The sequence below is a fragment of the Corylus avellana genome, chromosome ca4 (assembly GCF_901000735.1).
Source record: "Corylus avellana chromosome ca4, CavTom2PMs-1.0".
Lineage (NCBI taxonomy): Eukaryota > Viridiplantae > Streptophyta > Magnoliopsida > Fagales > Betulaceae > Corylus > Corylus avellana.
This window is the reverse complement of record NC_081544.1, coordinates 20,785,507-20,794,883: the sequence shown is the minus strand read 5'-3', so window position 1 is coordinate 20,794,883 and position 9,377 is coordinate 20,785,507.

Below are 9,377 nucleotides of genomic sequence, written 5' to 3'. Positions count from 1 at the left end.
TTTGTAGTGATCTTTGTGTAATATTTGTCTGTCTTTTTTAAAAAAAAAAAAATTTATTTTAACAATCGTATTTTTTTTAATTTGTCTTTTCTTAACAGACATATTTTTCAACCAAAATGTGTTATTGTTAACTGGGTACAATTGGAGAGAAAATACTATAAGATCACACTAGAGACCAAATTACTAGGAAAATTAAAGGCTTTAATTTTTAGTCAGGTTGGTATTCCTCAATGAATTAATTTCTATTGAGGGCTAAGATAATGAAATTTGTATTATGAAGGAATTGAAGAATGCACACCCCTCATTGTTCCCGCCTCCTATATCCCCAACCCAAACCAAAATCCTCACTTTGTCAGTTGTCAAACACACACAACAATGGTAGCCTCGCTCTTCATCTTTAGATTCCTCTCCTCCTCCACCGTACCACCCTCTGTCTCTCCCCCACGACTTCAACCTCTTAATTTCCAACCGCCAAAACCCTCTCCTCTAATTAGGGGTGGATAGATTAACCGATTACTGACTGCCTACCGAATTTGACCGAACCGATATTAACCGCCATCGATAATTATCGATCGGTAATGGGTTAAAAATTTTATACCGATTAGTTTGTCAGTCAGTTAAAGGTTTGTTATCGAAAACTATTATAACCGATAGTAGGATTTTTTTTGAAACCAAAACGATGTCGTTTTGGTTTCAATATATATACCTCTCTTTAGTCTTTTCCACTAACCCTAACTCCCTCTGCAGATTGCCGCCGCCGCCGCCAGCAATCTGCTTTACTTTTTGTTGCCCATTTTCCTGAGCTTAGACTTCTAGGTCACAAATTTTGTCTGATCTCTGCCTCTTTCTCTATCTCTAACCATCTGTATTTGCAGAGATGTAGGGGAGCGTTTGATTCGTAGATCTTGCTTGTTTTTTGGCCCCTTTATTGAAGGATGAAAACCCCCTTCTATTACATTTTTTTTTTTTTTCATTCTTCAAAAAGTCATGAAATTTTTGAACACCCTCGTTCAGATCTTTGGCTTGATGAATGTCCATGCTTCATTTGTTAGCAAAAAAATGTGAATTTAATCTGAATTTGTTAGCAGAGATGCTTCATTTTGTTAGCAAAAAAATGTGAATTTGAAAGCCCAGGAAAACCGGTTTACCCAATTACCGATTAACCAATAATTTTCGGTATAAATTCTTATCGGTTGGTAATCGGTTAGAAAACCGATTAACCAATAGTTATTGGTCGATAATCGAAAATGGCCAAAACCAGACCGATATGACCGATAACCACCTCTACCTCTAACCCTTCTTCATGTCTCTCCCCCTCAAACTCAACAACAACCACACAAAAGCCCTCAAACTCTCCACCGCCACCCTTCACAAATCTACAATCTCCGCCACACTACAAAAATATAGAGGTTTAATGACTGTCATATAGTGATATTTTTGGGCCAATATATAGTTAGTGACGTGCCTTTAGTGACCTTTTTTTAAATGGCAAAAATTACATAGACTAAAAGAGGGGTAGTGCCGTTTTTACTGTTTACACATCATCAATTGGTAACGTGTGAACAGTAAAAACGGCACTACCCTTTAAAAAATTATAAAAAAAGTAATTTTTACAAATAAATATTTATAATAATAAATATATCTATTTATATTAAAAATATCTATAATTTTTATAATAAATATTTAAGTGTTTTCAAATAAAATTTAAATAGAAAAAAATAGAGGGGCAGAGCAATTTTTATTTTTATTTTTTATAGATAACTTGTCTATACCCATCCTCTCCCCCTTTACTTCTAAACGCACCATTCCTTTTCTCTTCTCTTCGTCATTTCCTTTCTCCCTTTCTTTCTTCTCCCCTGCTTCTTCTTTTCTTCTTCTTTTTGTTCTTACCGAAACACAGAGAGAGAGAGAGAGGGAGATATAGAGAGTGACAGAGAGAGTGAGAAGGAGAGAGAACTGAAACCAACTGCCTCTCCCTGTTTTCTTCCTTCTTCCCTTCCCCGTTCCTTCTTTCCCTTTCTTCTTCTCTTCTACGAGTTGAGGGAGAGAGAGAGACAGAGTGAACGGAATAGTGCTAGAAAAATGGAGAACCAGGTTGAGAGAGAGATCAGCGCCATGGGTAGCAGAGCAACGTCAAACCCGGTGGTCTCTGAGCTTAGAAACCGTTCCAGTAGGTAAAATCATCTGCCCATGGGGTGCGCTCCGATGGGTCACATCTTGTACGATGCGTTCTCTCTCTCTAATTCTTCTCTGAAACACCAAGGGGAAGAAGGAAGAGGGTACGAAGGAAGAAGGAAGAAGAAAGAAGAAAGAAGGAAGAAGGAACAGGGAAGAATTAAAGGCTCCATCTCTTTCTCTCTATGTCTCAGTCTCTCTGGCTCTCTGTTTTGGAGGAGAGGTGAACAAATAAAAGGGGAAAGAAGGGATAAAGAAGAAAGAAGAAAGAAAAAAAGGGAAAAAATGTTAAAATTCAAAATTTGAAATTAATGACACGTGAATAATAACACGGTGCCAACAAGTTGGCGCCGTGGCAACAGTGCCACATTGTCAAAAATTGAAGACGTGGTACTGTTCAAACGACACCGTCACCAATATTGGGTTTTTTTTGTACTGCAACCATCGTTGTTAACAACAAGCAACTAGACACCACACTCTCCGACTTCGACCCCGCCGATGAGCTCTTGGCCACCACCATCATTGAGGTGAGGGAAGCGAGGAGAAATTCTTATTAATAACCTCATCCCATCAACCTCCTCTCCGTCCCCCACAACAACCCCTTTAATCTCTTCCAAAACCTTCTCTTGGACTAGTTGGCATTTCACCAAATTCGCCATTACCCACTACAATGCCGTTTACGTAGTGTTTGTGCCCGCATTGAGAAATTATGAGCAAAAGCTCATCACTTCCCTATCTTCAAGCTTCTTCTTCTCCTATGGCAACACTAGCGATGAGTATTTGTTCCGTCAGTGTATCGCCTACCGATTCATGAAAGTCGGTTAAGTCGGTTAATTAACCAACTTCATACCGATAAAGAATTATTTTGACTTTTTCGGTCAATCAGTTAGTCGGTTAATAGGTGGTCGGTTAAGTCGGTTAATTGTTGGTTACAAGTTTTTATGTTAAGATTTATCAACTTCCTTATAACAATAAAATCAGTAAAAAAATATGCTTTATAAATGAAAAGAAAAAGTAAATTCATGGAATACGGACCAAAATGACAACCACAAATCAACTAAATGAACACAATAATGAAACCTACAAAATAAAATTCAAAATTCACTTGAAAAATTGATTAAGTTGGTTAATTGTTGGTTAACCAACAAAAACAATTTCTACAGCCTACCGAACTGAACTGGTGTCAAAACAGTATTTTTTATTCTACATATTGACCGCCAAAAGTCAGTTTTCATTCGATAACAGTTCGGTAGAGGTCGGTAAGCGGTCGACAGGCGGTAAACAGTTAATCTACCCACCCCTAGGCAACACCATGACTTTGGCCTTTCAAGATTGAGGTTGGATTGGTAGGTGCTGTTGGCGGTGAAAGTGGTTTTGTAGATATTTTGTGGGAGAAACAAACAAAGAAGAGGGAAGAAGATAAAAAAAAAAAAAAAAAAAAAAAAAGAGAAAAAAAGGAGGAGATAGAAAGTTATATTTTAATATTTTGCTCTTTTATCTTTTGGTGCATACATGAACCATGCTCAGCAAATTTGTTGAGCAATATTCACACTCACCAAAACTTTCAACAATTTAGTGAAACTGCTTTGTACTATTTTTGTTTCTCAGCAATTTGCATAGCTAAAATAGCTGAAAATTTATTTTGATAAGGCTACTGTGAATGCTTACATATGCAATGCCCATTGAGGATTCCAACTCTAAGCCTTCATTTCTTTTCTATTTTTCTCAGCAGTGAATTTATTTTTCTTCTACTTATTGTTCTTCAATATGAAACATCAAGATTCTAATATCTTACATACCTTAAAAAGCAATGCCCATCGAGGATTCCAACTCCAAGTCTTCATTTCTCTTCTATTTTTCTCAAGGGTGAATATTAGAAAGAATTTATTACTTTAGAAATAATTTTAGTCTTTTTGAAATAAATTTTGGTTTAAATTGGTGTTTTTGGCTATGGAGGAAGGATGGGTGTTGAAAATTGGAAACTACAGACACAAAGAGAGAACACAAAAAACGAAGAGAAACACTGGATTACTAGAGGACTTTTATTCTTTTATTCAACTTAATAAAATTACTTGCTTACATGGATATTTATAGGATACAAAGGACCCTTCTAAATTCTTCACATTAACTTCATTTATTTACATCTCATATAACTCCCATATAAAATATCTCTTAAAAATCCAAAAGACACAACATTTTCAAGTCATTTAGTAACAGATGGTTTATTATTCAACAAATAAATGTTATTAAAATTAAGTTTATTATTCAACAGATGGTTGCTCTATTTGGTGGAGGAGAACCGAATGGGTGAGTAATTTTGTTGAGATTGTTGGGTTGGAGTTTTCAGTCTAGAGTTGATTTCTTGCGTTTTGTGGGTTGATTTTGTTGGGTTGCTCTTTCGGTGGAAGAATACCAAATGGGTAGATGAAACTTTTGGTTTTCTTGCAAAATGGCCAATGTTATGTGCTAGCCACGTTATCTTTTCTATTTCTATTCCTTAGTCGTAAAGTGTTTTATGTTTTAGAGTATTGAATATAAGTAGACATATTGTATGTAGTCGAGCAGTTGTAGGGTAGTAGTTAGGCCACCACAGTAACTATTATGTAGTGGGACAGTTATCTTATGGGTCATTAGTGTAAGTTTGTAACGCCTAGAGAAATTAATTAACTGGTAATTAACTTCACGGAAATATTAAGGTTTCTATCAAGAATCAAGGAACCTTAATGTTTCCACAGAAACATTATGATTTTTATCAACATTAATCATTACAACCAGAGTATCTACCATCACATTAACTGAAATTACACTATAAATGTCATCATTACAAGAGATCCGTACTATACCTTAATTTACAAGCATATCTCAAAAGTTACAAGTCTACAACATCACCTAAAAGTACTAATTACCATGAGCAATCGATCTAATCTTGCAATAAATCCTCAAGTGTCAACCAGATTAAGTTGTAGTAACCCAAATAATTAGTAGGCTAAGGACAACTTTGTTAGAGGATTAATTGGACTTTTGGGTCACTAGAGTTAGCTGAAGGGGTATTTTGGAAATTTCTAGCTACTGGCTGAACTTTTGGCAGAGGGGACCACCCGAGCATTTGCCTACAATAGTACACGAGCGTTCGTGTGGGGACCAGTCGAGCGTTCATTGCCTTTTTGTTAACCAATGAGTAATGCCCGAGCGTGCGCTACAACCCTAAAATCATTAGGTAAACAGTAAGCAAACGTTTGGCACAATAGTACCGAATGCTCATTGCATTGTAGGACTGTTCCTAGAGAGTTCACAAGTTTTCCCAAGCTATAAAAACCCCCTCCGACGCCCTTCACCAACCCATTCTGTCCTCTGAGCCCTAGAGAAACCATACTTGAGTGTTGTTGTGAGATTTTGAGAGTTTTTGGGTGTTCTTGAAGAGGGAGGAGGAACTTCTTGAGGATTCTTGCTGTGTGGAGGTAACCATCTCTCTCTCTAGCTGTTTTTTTTAGGTTGTTATGCTCATCTTATGTTTTACAGTAGCTTAGTTGTTAGAAGACTAGAAGTCTAGGTTTTAATCTTGTTTTGAGCATTTCTTTCCCATTAGACATGCTTTATTATGCTTTGTGATGATATTTTAGGTTGGTTATGCTCTAGAAGTGTTTTTGGGCCTTAGTATCAACTTATAAATAGATAGAAAGTCGTTGGATTCAAGATGGGATTTCTGTGAGAACATTCGCCACTTATTGACCGAGCGTTCGGCCATAAGCCTAAGCGTTCGCTGGTTTGGCAGAACGTTCAAACATAAACTCTGTTTTGAGTATTTTAAGGTCTAGAACCGGGGTGGTACAAACTCACATGATACTAACCGTTATTTTTCTTGCATTGCACGACTATTTTATATATCAAACATGCATTTTTACAACTCTCATAAAACACATTTTTGTTATGCTATGAACTCTACATTTTTTTGTGAAAATGTACTACTTAACAAGATAACGAACATGATGAGATTGTAAGAGCATGCATGTAAAAGACGGATAATACTAATTGTATTGTATGACATGGTACACCGGTACATACGGGATAACAACCATGGGCTTACTACATATGTTAACTCTATGATTAAATGTATTTGTGGATGTGATATATGGGCTTTGGATCCAATGGTTACTTCATGACCGACGCAACCTTAATTGGCGGGTCACTACAGGACGTACATCATTAGTAGTGTGGGTCACCCAAGGTCGGGCTTGTTCGGGCTGCTAGTGGTATGGACAGTAACGTACAATGGTCGGGCCACCGGTATTGTATTATAGGTCCTTAGGACAGCACCAACTCTACTAAGAATGGGTAATATCTCAAGTAGACCATACAGTTGAACTATCGTTGATTCAAAAGATTATAGCATGTACTTTATCTATACTACATTCATAAATTAATGTCATGCCAAAATGATGCATAATTTATCAACCAGAGTTCATCATTAAATGGTATAAGTACCATGTTCATTTTTACTCATTAAGTTTTTAGACTTACCCTTGTTTTTCTTCCCCTCTATTATGTATAACTGGCGCAGTTTAGCTAGTTTAGCTGAGGATGAATTCGGAGAACCAACTTGTGGTGGCGAAGGACTTGATTCGAGTCATCTTTGAGGATATGGACCCAGTGTGGCTCAAATCCATGTGAGATGATTGAGGATCTACCTGACTTGAGATGATCAAAATCGTTATTATGTTAGCTTTACTTAGACTTAGGCGTTGATGTTATTTCTAAACAATTAACTTTGGTCTATAATATTTTGATGATCGGTCTCTGACTGATGCATTTGGAGATCTATCTATGTTATGATGCTTTCTTGTTACTCTGGTTATTGTGGTTGTGATTTTAGTTATTGCTCTCTCTATCCTGTAGTTAAAAAGTCTTCCGAAGTAGTCTCTCTTCGGAGAGGTTATGATACCCGAGTCTTGTTCTGTGAGGGACAAGGATGGGAGGCAAACCATGGAGTCAATTACCAGTTAATTGATTTCCATGGAATGTTACACAAGTCCTTCATAATAATCGGATGTCTCCTAAGATCCATCTTTTACGAAACTATCTATAACATCACATGTATACAAATATGTGGACAAGATACAAAAGTCTGAAAATTTAGTGAGTAAATACAGTATTATGAGGTGACAGTTTATCAAGGATGCAATATAGATATAGTATATGTTATAATATGAGAATCCAGTCATAATTTAATACTTATGGTCTACCCAAGATATTACCCGTTGTCCCGAGGGGCCTGAAATACAATACTAATGCCTCGTATATTGCACGCTACAGTTGTAACAGCCCCAAATCTGGCCTTGACCAGTCTGGTAGGGTTACTAGCAATTACCCCAATTCAGCTAACTGGGGAATCGACCCTCTTAGCATAATCAGAGTAAATGCATAGGAAGATGAAATAAATGTGACGAATCTAATAATCATAAAGAAAGCATACATTATCCTCGATCATATACATGGAGTTACTAATGGGAATACAAAGAATCTAATCAAACCTGATAAAAACAAGCAGATCTCTACCTCAACTTAGGGTCCGTTTGGGAATGCGATTTCAATAAGTACAATTTTAAAAATTGCGTTTTTAAAAATTGAGTTTTTAAAATCGCTACTTTTTAAAATCGCACAAGCATTTGGTAAAACATGCTAAAAAGTACTTTTTTTTATCAATTGAGTGTTTGGATAACATTAGCATATAATTGTGGTTTCATGACCAAATTACCAATAAAGACATTTCTTTATAACAGTAAAATAACTAACATTGTCTATAAGCCTCCATTTTTAACACCTATGCAAACAAAAGTATGACTAATAATTTGACATTAAGTTTGAGTTTTCTACTTAGGCAATTATATATTGCTATATTACTTGTTTCTATATGCTTTTTTGTTTTTGTATTTTTTTTTTCTTGAAATATATTCCAAACAGACATATAATAAAAAATAGAAGAACAATCCATCAAATTAAACTAATAATGTTTATCAAATTATCACTGTTTAGTACCCATTATATATATATATATATATATATATAAATCACAAACTGTTACAGTGCAATACCAATTAAAAATAAAAAATAAAAATCCATCACAAATTGTTGTTGTATGGTACCTTTAAAAAAAAGTAAAAAAAAAAAAAATCATTCCGTGCACAATCATGGGTGCCGCAGGTGAACTAAAAAAAATCATCATCTTGGTCCCATCAGACAATTTTTTTTTTTAAAAAAAAAAAAAAAAAAAAAAAAAAGCCTCACATGGTTATTGTACACGCACTATCACATTACGATGCGTGTACAGTGATCTACCACTGCATACTATGATGGATTGCAGAACACTATGCATGCACGGTAATCTAAATAAAATTTTGAAAAAAAAAATCACAACTTTACTCTATGGAGATGGTCGAAGAACATAAACACATATATAAAAAGGCACAATAATCATACGAACCACATAAAATAACACCGAACACCAAACAGTGGAAAGTTTTACAAAAGCAAAGGAGTTATATGGAGAGAGAGAAAATATTAAGGTGAGATTATTACCTGGTAGAGGGGTGAAGAGATGGACAACAACGACACACACTGCTACAGGGCAGAGAAAGGATGAACGAGACAGAGAGGATGAACAAAAAAAAAAAGAGAGAAAAGAAGGGTTTTAATATATTTTAGGTGGGTATTCTTGGTATTTTTTTCATTCCCGCTCAAAAAAAGGTAACTATTGCCCCAAATATCTTTTTAATAGAAATCGTGATTTTGTTTTAAATTCGCACATTTTCAAATAAGCACCCTCTAATTAGCTTATGGAAATCGCCGATTTTTTTGCGAATTTAAAATTTGTGTTTTTAAACTTCCAATCCCAAACACCCTAAAATTGCGATTTGGTTTAAAATCGCAAATTAAAAAAAAAAAAAAAAAAAAAACGCACTCCCAAACGCACCCTTAATTAATTCGAAGTGGCAATCTCGCCACTAACCTCTTCCTAGAAAATCCTACAAGATGTAATAACCGTATAAGTCTAAAGACACAGTAAGAAAACCTCGCAGTTAAATATGACATGAGCCAATTATTAATGATCACAAATAAACGTGCATTTTGATAAGAATTCAAAAGAGGTGTTTTCTCTATTAATACCCCATACAAATATCATTTTTGCTGAAAATAAAGAGGTATAA